This window comes from Ursus arctos, unplaced genomic scaffold (assembly GCF_023065955.2).
Source record: "Ursus arctos isolate Adak ecotype North America unplaced genomic scaffold, UrsArc2.0 scaffold_20, whole genome shotgun sequence".
NCBI classification, from domain to species: Eukaryota; Metazoa; Chordata; class Mammalia; order Carnivora; family Ursidae; genus Ursus; species Ursus arctos.
In genome coordinates this window covers 12300577-12316489 of record NW_026622875.1, presented here as the reverse complement: position 1 = coordinate 12316489, position 15913 = coordinate 12300577, and the positions used below count along the sequence as shown (strand labels likewise).

Below are 15913 nucleotides of genomic sequence, written 5' to 3'. Positions count from 1 at the left end.
AGCGATAGAACCATGTCTGGTCAAACTTTGTTATGAATAACTTCATCAGTCCTTTAATGCTATTTTTTTTTTCTAAAATAGAAAGTATCCTCATACTTTTTACTTAGTAATAGCAATGTCAGTGTCTATCTATAGGAATAGTAAATATAGATACATAGGTGTGTTAGCATATGCATAGATTATAGAAGGCTATAGCAATAGCTGAATGAAGATGATATGTTTTTCCTTGTTTGTAAAGGTGCTGTACTGTTGTAAAAGAACAGATTTCTAGGCAGCTAAACTTGGCTAGACTTTTTATATTACCATTTTTGACATTATGGGTTTCCTTTTGATTGGATAAGCATATTCTTCTAAGTCTAGAAGCAAGGCATTTTGTGGAAAATAGAGAAGTAAGGTTCCCCTTCTGCTCCAGTACCCTTTCTGAGGCATAAGCTTTGTTGAATGTTGAGTTTTATAAATAAGTAGAAACTTTTTAAAGTGCTATTACTTGGATTTTTTTTTTTTAAGCCCCTAAACTTCTGATGTGAAATAACTTAGTTTATTTTGTTGGATCCTGATTATTTGAAATTTGTAACAGTCTCAGCTAGAAGTGTTAAAAGTTAGCTTTTGTTGGGTACCATAATACTGAAAGATCCACTTTAGTATATCTTGACATTCAAAAATGTCATTGGTTCTTATTTCAGGTATCAAGTTTGAAAAAGCGCCTTTTAAAAGATAGCATATGTGTCTTTATTCTGACATGCAAGGTCAAGACTAGAAATGTGAAGATTCCTGGGTACTTTCACTTACTTGGTTTAATTGAATTGCCTTTGAATACTAATGTGCCAGTAGAATTCACTCTTTGAACCTGTGGAGGGGGGTGTCACTATCATTTCTACATCTGTAGAGAAGTAAAAGTTTCACAGATCCATCTTGTCTTTTGCAAAAAAAAAAAAAAGTGCTATTATAATAAAAATGCTTTCTTCAATAACGTGGGGTGAATTAACTGAAATAGTCAGCTCATATGTTAACTCATAACTCACCGTGATCACCTTGATGTGTTATGAGTTAACGTATGAGTTGACTACTTCAGTTAATTGCTTCTTGGCTCAGCTTGGACTGCCTGCTTTGCTCAAGTTTCGCCAAAGACTCAAGGATATCATCTTCAGAGTAGGATATCAAGGGAGGTGTTCACAATAACGAAGATATCTTATAGTTTATTTTATTCTTAATGTCATAGTTATAAAAATCAATAAGCCAAAAGTTATAAATTACCATCGGGCCTTTCTCTTTCTTTCCTTTGAAAGGCATCGATGAAGGGCACAGTGGTTGGACCTTTGTGAATGAATATTCCTAAATTCCTGCTGAGTGAATTTAGGTACAATTAGAGATGGGGAGACCCATAAAATGAGGGGCAAATGGCTAATTACACTTGTCGGTAACCAGCTGTGTCCATAAGTAACCCTGTTTTGACCCAATTACTAGTAAATCCCGTTTTTAATCCTACAGACAGTTGATGGTGCACTCGTAGCTACAAAATGAAGGACATTAAACTTGGCTGTGACATTGAGTGGTTTCACAGAAGACCTGACTCCACAGCATTTGGAAACATTGTGAAACGTTAAAATTCAGTTGCTATTTTTCCATCTCAAAATATTTTTTTAGTGGCTGCTCACTTGTGGACACAGAACAGTCTCCCTTTGAGTAAAACAGCAGCATTGCTTAATGACATGCTGTGTGGTTAACAAGATTGAACTGCCACATCAAGGACTTTTTTTTAATAATAAGTAATTTCAAGATTTAAATTTACTTATGAAATGAACTCATTATAGCCGCTAATCAGTGCAGACTTTGTCCTTACTCTTTGTCTTTCTAAGAGAAACTGAAATTTAATTTATGGTGTCTAAAACTTGGTAAAATATTTTGATTTGAATAAGAGGAAAAAAACAAACACAAAATTTATTTGTGGTGGAGGTTCATACCCAGAACAATAGCTCCTAAAATGTTAGTGAAATAACCAAATAAGAATTTATTTAACAAATTTGGAATATGGAATTAAGTATTCATGTTTCAAAACCACCTTTCTTAGATATATATTTATAACTAACACACTATGTGATTTTTTTCTTTTTTTCTTTTGTTTTTTTTTTAATGTTTTTTTTTTTTTTATTATATTACGTTAGTGATTTTTAACGCAGTATTTAGATTCCTGCCTTTTAGGTAGTTTCTTCCTGTATTCAATTTTGTGGCTAAAATAGATCAAAAACATATTTTAACAGTTAAGGTAACTCTGTGACTCATGCTTGAAGTTCTGAAATTTGGGAGCATTATGAGGTTTCCATGCCAATAACCACCAGATCATTTGTATTGTTTCAGAGAGTAAACAGAAGGAATTTAGAAAACTTGTAATATCCTGACTTCTTAATAATTAAGTGTGTTGTATGTATTCCTACAAACCATAGTCCAGCCTTTTGTGAGTTCTTGAGCCACGAGATGGAGGTAGCCTGTGTAATCTACTATTTTTAGCAAGTTAGGAAAGCAAACCAAATACTCTGTGAGAGGACCCTGTGAAATGGCTGTACCCTTCAGCTGTGCTGTTGCAGACTTTGGCCAGGCTCCCAGGTGACTTACGTTCATAGCAGACTTCTACTTAGGAGAATTCGTTTCATTAAAAACAGAAGTCGAACAGTTCAAAACAGTATTTATGTAAAAGAAATCAATTGGCATATTGCTGAAGGTAATAGGAAGAAAATCAGCTGACAGTTATTTTAGGTGCATATCGGTGATTTCAAAGTTTAAATAATTAACTTAGATTAAATTTACTGCGTGAAAACAGAATTCTGTATCGTAGTAGATGTGTTGCTAAGTGAAATGAGAGTACATGATAATTAGGAATATGTGTGTATATTAAGTATGTTGGAAATAGAATAACAGGAAGAGACAGCAAAAGCTGTAATGTGTGTTAGTTTATAAATTAAACACTATTTTAAATACTTTATTGTTCTTACTTAATTTTGCTTTTGTACTTGCTGTCTTAATTGACAATAGTCTAAGAATATATTCAAATTGAGAATGAGATCTCTTTCACACTATGGATTTGAGTATTTTAGTTACTTCGGAAACGGTGAACATTTGAAAAGGTAGATTACTTTAGGCTGGAAAGGATTTTTCTTTCTTATGGCTTGTGAGAGGGAAACCAAAGAGAAAAAAAACTGAAAGAAAAATGTCAACACTGCAAGCTGCCATTAGAATACTATATTTAAGAAATGGTTCAAATAACAGTTAATTGGCGAGTTACCTATTTTCTTCAGTAATAATCAACTAAAATTTAGGTAGTTGTTTAAAGAAAGCTCAGAATGTATTTTAATGTGATGTCAAGTTATTCATGCTATCGAAAAAGTATGCTTTCACCCTATGATTAACACAAAAAGACTACTGCTTATTGAATTTTTCTTTTTCAAATATCCATTTTTCAGGTGTAGGAGGGAGGGGGATATATATAACCTTCATATTTACTATCTATTTTCCAAAAAATCTAGCAAAATTCTTTCACCTTTGAAAACTTTACTCACTTGTTTTCTTATCAAATCAGGCAGTTTTGTTTTAGATAATTAAGCGTTCATTTCACTATTCTACACGTTGGTGTATATTTATAGCCTAGCCAATCAGATTTGTCATAGACACATCAGAGATCAGATTCCGCTGCAGAGTGGCAGGGAACCAAGGGCCCTGAGTGAACACATTTAAGGTGCTTCTGAGGACCTAGCAGAATAAATGGATTCAGCTATTAGAACGCATACAAACATGTGAATATCCAGGTAAATGAGCAACTAGAAAACTTAAAGACAGTACGGAAAATCAGGGTTCTAGTTTGTCACACAGGAACAGGGTGGCATAACATGATTATGAAGTGGTCCCAGAGGTTTTTATAGTTAAATTGTAGGAGATCCTCCATTGTTAGCACAGCGTATTTCCAACAGGTATTTCCAATTGCCTGTGTTGCTGCTGCTCTTTCTAAGTTCCTGGCATCGTCTTTTCATCCTATCTTTTAAACCAGTTTAACTGGTAATCCTAACAAAATGGTATTTGCAAATTTCACACTACACATCCAATTCTGAAACTTTGATCTCATAGGCTCCTAATCGGAATACCTTTTACCAAGAGTTTTGTTGTTGTTATTGCTTATTGCTTTGCTAATGGCACCTCCCATGTGATGTTAAAACTTGGACAGATGAGTAGGTGTGCATGTGACTCTGTAGGTCCACATTCAGTTGTCTTTCAGTGACAGGTTAACATCGGACTATCTCGTTTCCCCCCGATGACTTAGGAGATGAACTAACTAGAAGGCATATCTTGTGAAATAGTGTGTATTATGTAAAAGTTCAAATTGTATTTCCTAAACAGAATCTTCCCAACTTTGTCAAGAATCCCCTCTGAATGCACTATGATGTCACCAACTCTGATATGATCTTTTAATGAAATTCTCAACGGCTGCAGCTGCTTTGGTAGTACTTACAGGTTTTTCTGTTTTTGTTTGTTTGTTTGTTTGTTTGTTTAAAGATTTTATTTATTTATTTGAGAGAGAGAGAGACCAAGGATGTGAGCAAGCATGAGTGGGGGCGGGGAGGGGATGGAGGGAAAGGGAGAAGCAGACTCCCCGCTGGCCAGGGAGCCCTAGCTGCAGCCCAGTCCCAGGCTGTGGAATCATGACCTGAGCCCAAGCCCGACGCCTAACCGACTGGAGCCACCCAGGTGCCCCAGTACTTACAGTTTTATTCAGTTACCTATTTATAGTCTCAGAATGAGAATTTTTTTTAGAAAAATAGTTTTTAAATGAGTTAAGATTTTAAAACTTGGACAGATTTCAAGTCATGTTTTGAATCATGCTACCTGAGGCTCTAATTCTAGAACTAGTTATTTCGTTTCCTTTCATAAGATTTTGGTACACTGCATCTATTTTTCTTTTTCTGGTTAAACGTCCCTTCAGTTCCTGTGTGACAAACAATTTAAACCTAAAGCAATGTGGCACTTAGAATTGAGTTCAACCTTTAATTGTAGTTCAGACTTCTGAAGTAATGCAGAATTCTGAGTCCACGAATAGCCTCAACACAGTTCCATGAAGAAGGCCGTTACTTACCTAAAAGAGTTGGTGCAGGGTGGGGCAACTCTTCTATCCAGGATGTGTGTGACATACTCGCAGTTCACGCGAGAGGTGAGAAATTGAATGTTTCTCAGTTCCAGCACAGATACCTAGGGACCTCGCTTGGAAAGCTTATCCTGTCATTTTCCTTGCCAAGGATAAGTAGAGGATTTCAGCTATCAGCATCACTAATCTGTTACCTTTCATGCTGAGCAATGTCTCTGCCTTCCCACAGTCTTAGACAAAGCTTCTTATTTTCTTACAAAGAGATACTGTTGAGGAAATTCTGAGGGTTTTTTTTTTTTTTTTTTAACTTTCGCAAAAACACATTCCATGCTTTTAGATAAGGGAGCAATTTTCTATGTTAACAGGCCAAAAATTATGACAGTCAGTGGGAAGTGGATTAACTAAATAGATAGTGTTTGATTTAGCACTAATGATAGTTATTAATAAGCAGAAACTTCAGTAAAAGCAACTGGGAAGGCTCATTAGAATTACTTAGCTGTTTGAAGTAAAATCGATTATTAGAATACTGATTCCTTTCTTTTTTTTTTAGAGTAGTGATTTCTTTGTGAATTTCACTATAAATGAGTCATTCTGGTGAGATCTTATTCTAATAGTCATTTATAATAAACAACTACATAGTTTTTATTTCATACATATTTCTCATGCAAATAACATCAAATGCATCTCACCTGCAGCATTATCTATCATCTTTTGGCACCTTTTTGAGTACTTTCACTTTGAGATAAAGTTTGATTTGTTGTTGGCGATAAAACTTTCTATATTGTAAGGACTTGTGCTTTGAAAATACTGATAGTTATAACCCCTCATATATTATAATTCGATTGAATGGCTATCTCCTCGATACCTTTGGGCCTCGGCAATCTCTGACTTTCACTCTTCTTGTGTTATCTCTGGGTTCTTTCCAGCTTGCTAATAGTCCCTAGCTTCAGAACCGTTGGTTCTGATCCTTCTTTATATTTCTCTCTGAAGTTATGCAGAAATTACTTAGACATTTTATCTTTAAGGAATTGTGTCCAGCACTGAGTAATAGAGACACCTTTCCCTTCCCAGCATGTGGCATAAACGGATTAAGTGTTGATATGTTAGTCAGTTGTCCAGGTCTATATGATGACACCACAGTCACTAGAACTTGGGTGTCTTCACCCATAGTCCTCAAGAGCACATGGCTTCCAGCATGAGGATTATTTCAAAATCACAAGGTGTCCAGTGCAGCCCCGGCCATCATGTGTTCATTCCAGGGAGCAGGAAGAGGCAAGGGCAAAAGAGATGACAGCCTCGCCTACTTAGGCTTCCTTGCCTTATGGTCCTCTGAGCTTCACCCAGAGATTTATCCTGGCCTCTCATTGGCTGGTTTTGGCAGCAGGCATAGCTGGGAACTATAGTCTTTTTAAAAATATTATTATTGTTTAATTTTAATTCCAGTATAGTTAACATACAGTGTTCTATTAGTTTCAGGTGTCTCATATAGCAGGTCAAGCAATCGTATACATTCCTCAGTGCTCATCTCCGTTAGTGTGCTCTTACTTCCCTTCACTCTTTCCCCCACCCCCACCCACCTCCCCTCTGGTAACCCTCAGTTTGTTCTCTATAGTTAAGAGTCTGTTTCCTGTTTTGCCTCTCTCTCTCTCTTTTTCTTCCCCTTTGCACATTTTTGGGAACTATAGTCTTTTCACTGTTGTCCTGATGAAAATTGGGCCTCTGGGTGGATAAGGTAGAAGGGAGCGTGGATGTTCAGAAGGGCACTCACCGGGATGAAAGAGCTAGAGATGTTTTTTTTCAAGAAAAAATTCAGAGTCAAGTAACTTTCCCTGAAAAATACCTAGGTGTGGGGGATGCTAAGGGGAGACCACAGCTGAAGAGAAATTTATATCTTCTTATCTTGGCAAACATATCATCATTAGTCTCCTGTCCTCGATAACCAGAGACATTTAGACAACTAAATCATGATATATTTAGTCAGTAAAACCTGGCATGTCACAAATGACTGCTTTTTAGTTATATAGAAAAAGGACATTGCTTCATTTTTTATTTTTCCTTTGGCAGTACATACTTAATATGTATGTGTGTATGTGTGTGTGTGTGTGTGTGTGTGTGTGTGTATATATATATGGTAATATAATTATAACTGAACTGTAACAGGAATTCATGTCATAAGAACAGGTCTCAAGGGACTTTATACAACAGAAAACTCTGTAGTTACTCTGATATCTGTTTCTGCTTCTTCCATAAATATATTTTATTTTTATTTCCTCTCTATGAAATAAAATGAGTTAATATTTATTGAAAATTATGATATGCCGGTCAGTATTTTTGGTGCTTTTAATTTTTTCATAGTATTTAGTTCTCACAAAAGCTCTTCGAGAGTGGCTGATATTCCTCCCACTTCACAGATGGCCACGTTGAAGTGCGGAGAAGTTAGGTGACATGTACAAGGTCACTCAGCCAGTAACATGTGAGCTCCAAGCCTGGTAACCTGATTTCACAGCCTGCACCTTTAACCACTTCCCTCTAAAACTTCACTTCTGAATTTACACATCCACATCCTAAGGATTCAGCAAAGGAGTGCTTAAGAATAAAAATTAATGTTGAAGGCAGATTTACAGCAGATAGCCTAAAACAGCGAATACTCAAAGGTGATTGTATTTTAAGCCAACGTATAAATAAGAAAGTGAATACAAGATAGTAGCAAGATAGCAGGTGCCACCAACTTTTAAAGATTGTATGTTTAAATGTATGGTCATATAGGAAAATGGTTTTAAATTAGTCATCTTCAATAAGTAGTCACCATAGAAACTATATAGCCACCCCCCAATGTATTTTTTTAAAAAGCTGTATTCTGAAGTTTAATTGTTTAGAAAGCAGTTTCCCACAGAAGCAATGTGATTAAGTTATCAGGCCCACCCTGGGAAATCAAGGAGCTCGTAGGATGCTCGACTTGGAGTCCAGTACAAATACTACCCGGGAAAGTATGGTTGTTAATGAAATCCAGGAGGCTCCGCAGAAGCATTGAGAGTGCCATCTCCTCATACATCTTAAGTACTACCTGTATCAGAGACCTTAACTGCTTTTGTCGAACTGTTTCTATGGGAACGGTACATTTCAAGTTTCAGTTCAGTGCTCCAGAAATTCATCTGGGCCTAATGCAGGAGAGGTGGTTTCTCCCAAACTCCTGGGGTGCTTTCTGCAAGGCAGTGCAAGAGGTTCCCCAGCTTCATGTTTGGGCTGCCCCCATTGCCCAGGGCTGGCTGGCAACAGGGCAGTGGCTCAGAATCGATAGCGACTAAAGATGGTGTGGGATGACAGACTGTAGTCCAAAGCCTACTCAGGGTGGAAAGCCTTCTTTGTCAATGTCTTCCAGATGACCTCCCCCCACCCCCCAAAAAAGATCTCAGCCTGCTTTCTTTTCAAATGCACAGCTGGTTGATCCTGAGTCTGGTCCACTGTGGAACTTAATGTTAGTGACGAGCTTCTTCCCGTTCTCGTCATCCCTGAAATTTTCAAACGTGTAGCTGTGGTTTTGATACTGTTGCTTTATAATTACTAGTCGCATAGGTGGATAGTGAAAATATCAAAGCTAAAAAAATATATGTATATTTTTTTGTTTTCTGGCTATTTTATCACAAGATATAGTGAAAAGATCAACAGTAAAGACCCAGATATGAGAAGGAAGACGTATAGCAGGTCTAGGGGATGGGTATGCCACAATTCAAGGAGTGTAACTTAAACACTTCCTGTGTTCAACTTTGGGAAGGCAGATATGAAAAAACGAAGTCCTGAAGGGGCTAATTGCTAACAGGGAGACCAGTATGTTAGGGGGGTGATGGAATTTGGAGGGGGAACTTCTCCACAGCAATTGGAGGGTCCATGGAAAAGGAACTTAGGGAAGGGAGACAAAAATGGCTCTGGTGGTTTATCTTTTCTTTTCCCCCTCCATTCCCTCTCACAACTACTAATTCTCAGACCATAAATGGGAAGAGAAGAACTAGAGGGAATCCCCACTAAGAGAGTTCCCATAGCCACCAAAGTAGGGTAGCTGTCCCTGGATCATCATTGGTCAGTGGGAACCACCTATATTTTAACCCCAGGTCATAGTTTTAGGCCCAGAAGGAGTCTTCTGAAGCTGTCTCCATTTATTCAACCATATTTATATATTAATTTCTGTCAATGTTAGGTTGAGACTTCCTATTTAATGAGAATCCAACACCCTGTTTCTTTAAGACCCTATATGACTCCAGGCCTCTTAAGTTAGAATTGATCTGTCTGTGTAAAATTCAGACTTGGTGTGTAAGGCTTCTGGATTTCAGAATCACTTATACTTATGTCCAGGCTGTTCTCAAATAAGGCAAGAAGCATCTGCTGTTAATAGTTGACAGTAAATTACACAAAGTAAAACATGGAAAATTAAAGTTAGAAAAGCTGGGGAGCTTTTCTATCATTTTCAATTTTCTGCACAAGCACGGACATAATCAGTGTTTAGGATCTGCTTGTGACGGATAAATTACATCTGTAATTCATTCTTTTCCATGTTACTGCATTCAGACGATAATTTGCTTTCAGATATCTTTGCTCATCTAATATTCTAAAATCGTTCATAGACTGAAAATAAGTCTAGTTATATTTCCCAGTCCCAGGAAGCTTTTAAAACTAAAGAGTGTTAGCTTACCAAATGGGTCAAATTAAAAAAAAGAAGGGGGGGGTGTTTTGAGAGAAACATAGCCAAATTTATCATGCCCCAAATAAGGTTCCTCTTTGGTAAATGACATTGCTTTTCATAAAACAATTCTCCTTTAAGGGAGGCAACCAAGAAATGAACCATGAAGAAAGAAATAACGAAAGAATTCATTATTTATATAAAGAATCCTGTTAAGAAAGATCTGTGTTCTGAATGAACTATCTTTCTTCACATTATCTCATATCTCTTCATGGTTAAGTGGAAACTAATAAAATCTAAATCTAGCCACGAGAAAAGATTATCATCCTGATTTTATTTATTGAACTTTTTTTTTTTTGCTCTTACGAACTTTTACTGCCAGATATTGCCTTCCATGAATCACAGCAGAGTAATAAATTGAAAACAAATGTCCACATAAGAAAATCCAATATATTAAAAAAAAAAAAAAAACCCATAGGTTGACTTACACTCAGATGAACTAATAATGAGTCATGACTTATGCTGAAGAAGAGTCATCTACATTGCACATTTTTGCATGGGCTCTATTTAGGGGGCTCCTGCAGAGCCTTTAAGCTATAATTAAGATATAGTAGCTTAACATGTAACATACATACAGTAGCTTAAGTATGCGTAGTGAGAAATGGAAATTTATTATTTTAAAAAGTCTTTCTTGGCTACCCTTGGCTGCTGTATTTTGCACTAAGGATGAATAATGCTGGAGGAAAGATTTTCACCGGAAACATGTTTTTATACAGAAAGTTTAGGAATTTAAAGAAATCACAGACCAGAGTTTTTGCCACTTCTGCATATCAACCAAAGGAAAACAGTCCATCCCCCGCCCCCATCATTTATAACCTGCTATGTACCAGACATGGTGACGGGCAGTGCTGCTGCAAAGGTGGATGACTCACAGGGCCTCTGCCTTTTTGGGTGCTGATAGACCAGTGGTTACTAAAAGCTTTTGAGCTTCTGAGAAGTACAGTGAGCATTAGAATGATCATAGGATAATAAAACATTATTTTAACTCTTCTGTTCTTTAATTTTAAAATTTCCCAGTAGAATACAAATTTGCCCATGTAAAACATTAGACATTAAACGTCCTCATGTGTGTCTGAGGAGGTTTGTTACAAAAAACGCTGTAAACTGTTACGTAGTCAGTGCAGGAAGAGCAGGTGATTTTCAGCTATGGTCATGTGTGTTGCAAGAGAAACTTGTGTGTTTGTGTTAGTCAGAATGGCTTTACTGCTGATTTTTACATGGTCAGGGATTTATACCAGACCTGTCATCATGTTCCATCATTTAGCAAGATCAACCTGAGTCAGATTGATTTTTAGGTAGTGCACGTGGAAACGGTTAATTTTACTTCCCTGATTTGATCATTATCTATTGATGATATAACATGATGAGACCTCAGAGTGATTGAGTAACTTGTGCGAGGAGGCACAGTCTAGAGGCAGCTGACCTGGGATTCTGCACAGGCCACGCCTATCCTCAGAGCCTGTATTTTCAGCCTGGGCTCCAAGTTTCACTAGTTTAAGCTAAGCAGTTATAGGAAGCCTGACACCGTGATCTTGTGAGGATGAAATACAGTGTTCATTATCAGTGAATCCGCCTGTTGGAACAATGGACATAGTTGGGCAAGTATTTGTTGAGTCACTGTAATTACCTGCATTTAAGACAACTCTACTTTTTAAATCATGACCACTCACACTTCTAGTAATTCAGAAAACCATCCCGGAATAATCACTAAGATTTTTTTTCACCTAACATGGGAAATTTATACTAAAATTTTAACTAGAAGTCTGATAATGTTGAGAACTTTAGTGTTAGATCAGGAAGAATTTTGGTCATGCCAGACTGGAATCAGTTTAGCAAATCAGAATAATAGGCTGCTGTGGGAAAAAACAAATGAGAATTTCAGGATTCCAAGACAAAGCTTGGAAGGGAAGTAAAGGGCACCAGATAAGGGAGTTTTCATTTCATAACTACCATTTTTTTTTTTGCATAAGATAGAATATGCTTTCTTTTTCAAAGAAATAGTATAATTCATATTTTTCTAATGCATGAGACATTATTTTGTGTGAGGCTGAGATTTCATTCTTGCTTTATGAGTTTTACAGGGCATTTATGATAATATTGGAAACTAGCCAAAAAATATGCTTGTAAGTCTTTGTAAGTTGTACTGTGTAAAATTAAAATCTAGAGGAAACCATTCACCTACCTCTTTTGCAATGGTTTATATGTCTTTATATTGTATGTCTCACTCGTGTATTTATAATAACTTTTAATATCATAGTTTAAAAATTAGCTAGGAATAAAATTTTAGTAGTTTATTTTAGTTCTTTGTATATTTGTATAGTAACTATTATATTAATATTACTGAAATATCTAGATCCAGTGAGGGTAAATGTTTTCACATGACTATTTTAATTTTAAAATAGCTCACACTATTCTTAAGACTTTTGCATTCTGTGTAATTGAGATAAAAATGACTGTGTAAATATAAGCATCACTGATTGCATTTTGTTTGTGATAAGGCAGAAAGAGAATGTTTGCTCTCAGAAAAACATGGATTTAAGAGTATAAAATACCTGGGCTTCCTGGGTATTAGTAAATATTAGTTTAAATTGTAATCCTGGACTGTCAAGAGATGTATCTCAAATATTAGTGTTCATTATATGATTTAAAATGCCCTGTGGGAAATACTTACTCTCACAGAGCAGTTCCTGTGGATGAATGATAGCCTGGAGAAAAGCAGACAGACAACCTTTAACATCAATAACAAGTATTAGGAGGATCCTTTCTTTGAATGATTAGAAACTCCCAGCTTTGGGGCCATTTTCTTGAATGTGTCAGTTTACTCGAACACCTAGTTAGAAAGATTTTTGACACAATCGTCTTTGATATATAAATTGAAACTTGGCGTAAAAGTCAAACTTATTTCGTGTCTAGGACAAAATTGATCACAGGAAAAAGTGAGCAGTATTTTTTGTTCTTTGACTTTATTTCTCTGGACGTTTTCTTCATGAGTTTGCATTTGCATTGGCTTGATTGATTGGTCTTTTCTGAATGTCTGGATTGGCCTCTCTGTTCTTTTCCTTGGCATGAAATTTATAATGAATATGACATAGCAAAAAAATATTGGTGCCAAGAATAATGAGAAAATGGCCACTGGTGGTTTTCACTTAGTCCAATGCTACCTTGGAATTTTTCATCAAAGTGGGATCTTCGGAATAATTGCAAAAGCTATATGCAAAAATGTCTGTGGCAAAGAGTAGGAGCTGGTTAAGAGCCCAAAGCATGAATTCAGATGGATCTGGGTTTGGTTACATCAGTTACTTCTTACTGGGTGTCAGTCCCTTTGCGCCTCTTCTATGAAAGGAGGCTAGAATACCTGTTTTCGTGTGGAGTCGGTGCAATCGGTTATATAATCCAGGTCACGTCATGCAGTGTCTCCCTCGTTGTAAATACTCTAGAGACATGGTAGGTGCTAGTGTGGTTGTTTGTCCTAGTACTGGAATTCAGTCCATGTTATCTTTCCCCGTATGAGAGGAACTCACCTTATGTCAGAATAAATATCACATCAATTCGCATATTGTCCCAAAGGTATCTATCCATTATTTGATTAAAAAATTAAGAACAACTTTTGTCTGAATGATGTATATAAATGTGCAGTATCGTGTCCTAGCTTTTTTATGTCCTGTCATCAAGAGAAGATACCCCTTGGGGCGCCTGGGTGGCGCAGCAGTTAAGCGTCTGCCTTCGGCTCAGGGTGTGATCCCGGCGTTGTGGGATCGAGCCCCACATCAGGCTCCTCTGCTGTGAGCCTGCTTCTTCCTCTCCCACTCCCCCTGCTTGTGTTCCCTCTCTCGCTGGCTGTCTCTATCTCTGTCGAATAAATAAATAAAATCTTTAAAAAAAAAAAAAAGAAGATACCCCTTAACCTCTCAACATGTGTGCCCCTTGACGTTAAATTCATTGGGGTAGTATTAATGAAATAATTCCCTGTTTATATCATTGTCTGTGCATGGAAACCCATTTCTAAACGCAGTTATCCATGAATGAAAAAGTGGTTGTAGCCATCTGTTCCGAATTTCATTTCATTTAAAACTAATGCCTCTTTAGCTCTATGCTGGTCTAAAATAAATAATTCACATTTGATATTTCAGACACTATATTATTTATGTAAATTTCTTCCTAAAAGACTCACCTAAGACTTTTTTCAAAAATAAAATTGATGTTTATTCAGTAAAGTACCTGCACAGAATAGAAGGTTAAATATTAAAGTCCCACTTTTTCATGATTTACACTATTCCTGCTTTGTTCTTTCTAGGCCTATATAAATTTACTTGGTAAAATATCTACCACTTACTTCTTCACAGGTGTAAAGAAGTATCCAAGGTCATGATGTTCTATTTACCACATCCTCATTTCCCCCCTTTCAGTGTTACTCTGAGTTAATAGGGATCCAGTTCTAGCCCTGTGAAATGGTCTCTTTTGCTCCAAAGTATATAAAGGTGCTGCCTAATTCTCGAGCTTGAGACTTTTGACTTTGGTTAGACATAGGAGAGTATATGCTTTTTGAGCAGGTAGGGGAAAAACCCAGCTTCCTGATTTTACTGGTTCTTCAGGAATAATACAGCCTAGTAGTTTCCCATGGCCAGCTTCAGGTTTTCCTTTGCAGTTGTGTCAAAGTTTTGTTGCATTCTAATCCAGAATATGAGTTGTGCATTTACTGTTTGATTTACTAAGCCATGCCACTGCCTTCTTGTTAAGGATATCGATTATTGCCCATTCAGTGCTGCTGTGCATTGATTTAGTATGTGGCAATGAGTTAGTTGTATTACTTGATGTTGAAAAAGGATCAAATACATGTTCAAAGGAGATGCTTGCAGTCTGTTTATTTGAGTTGGCTATTTAGGCTTTTAATGTGTGCAGCAATTAGGAGAAAGTCCAGGAGGACTTCTGAGGGCAGGGATAGTAAAATTTGTCTTCAGCTTTTTAGAAGATCCCAGAAATTATGCAGTAAGGCCTTCTGGAATTAAATGGTCAATTGATATTTAGTGAGCAGATGGGTAAAACCTGGGATTTTCTTTTAAAAAACAAGGCAGGGGGGTACCACCCTCAAATGCTCATGTTTTATTGATAAAAATTCACTTGTCTTTAAGAATGGTTTGAAACTACATATTAATGGATAAAAGTAGAAATAATAAGCCGGATGTATATGTGTCTGGGGCACTCACATTTGGGGGGATTGCAGAGATAGAAAGTTAAGTGAAAGAAGCTAGGAATCAAATGAGTTCTTTTTATCTGCTGTTTTGTTTCGTGTTTCATAGTTTAAAAAGTTTTTTTTTTTCCACGTAAATAACAACATGTAAGATGAGGCTGACATTTACTTAGTTTCTTTAACATAAATTGTTTGACTTTTCCAAACTTTAGACAGTCCACACTTAACGTAAAAAAAAAATTAACCCTCAGAATGAGATCATGGTACCATGGTTCACTGATGAATGTTACCTTTTGTTTTAGCAGCTCAGTTGGCTCTGATCCATGGAAAAGTTTTTATTTCCCATCAGCTCCAAGGTAGGAGCCAAACCAAAGTTAAAGAAACATTTTCCAGCAGACAAGTCTCTGCAGATAATATCAACAGTTGAAGAGCATACACTTGTGCATTCTCTCTCTCTCTCTGTCTGTCTCTCTCTTTTTCTCTCTTCTTTGGAAATACTATGTTAGGAAACAATATTGAGATACTGTTGATGAAAGTAAACTTCATGTTAATAAAGGTGCCCCTTATTAATCCTCCTAGGATTATGACCTCGAAGTTTAAGTTTGCTTACTTTTTCAAAATACATTTGCTCAGAATGATTGGAGGACCACCCTCTCCCTTTGTTTACCTTTTTGATCTGTAAGCTTTTGTCGCCTCTGGTTTATTCGGCTAGCCTATGATTTTTGAAGAATGAGGGGACATAAACAATAACGACTTTTTAAAAAAAATGTCTATTAAAATCCTGGCCTCAAAAGACCCCCCAGTTCAGAACTTTAGCAGTAGAAATAAGAAAAACTCAGCATTGAGCATAGTATATAAGAGATGGTGC

The 15913-nt window shown here is 36.7% G+C and overlaps 1 protein-coding gene across 50 annotated transcripts in view; it reads left to right on the top strand.

The window, feature by feature from the left end:
* The window catches only part of MBNL1 (muscleblind like splicing regulator 1), a 197087-nt gene that overhangs the window by 55770 nt on the left and 125404 nt on the right, over positions 1-15913 (top strand). The window lies entirely within an intron of this gene.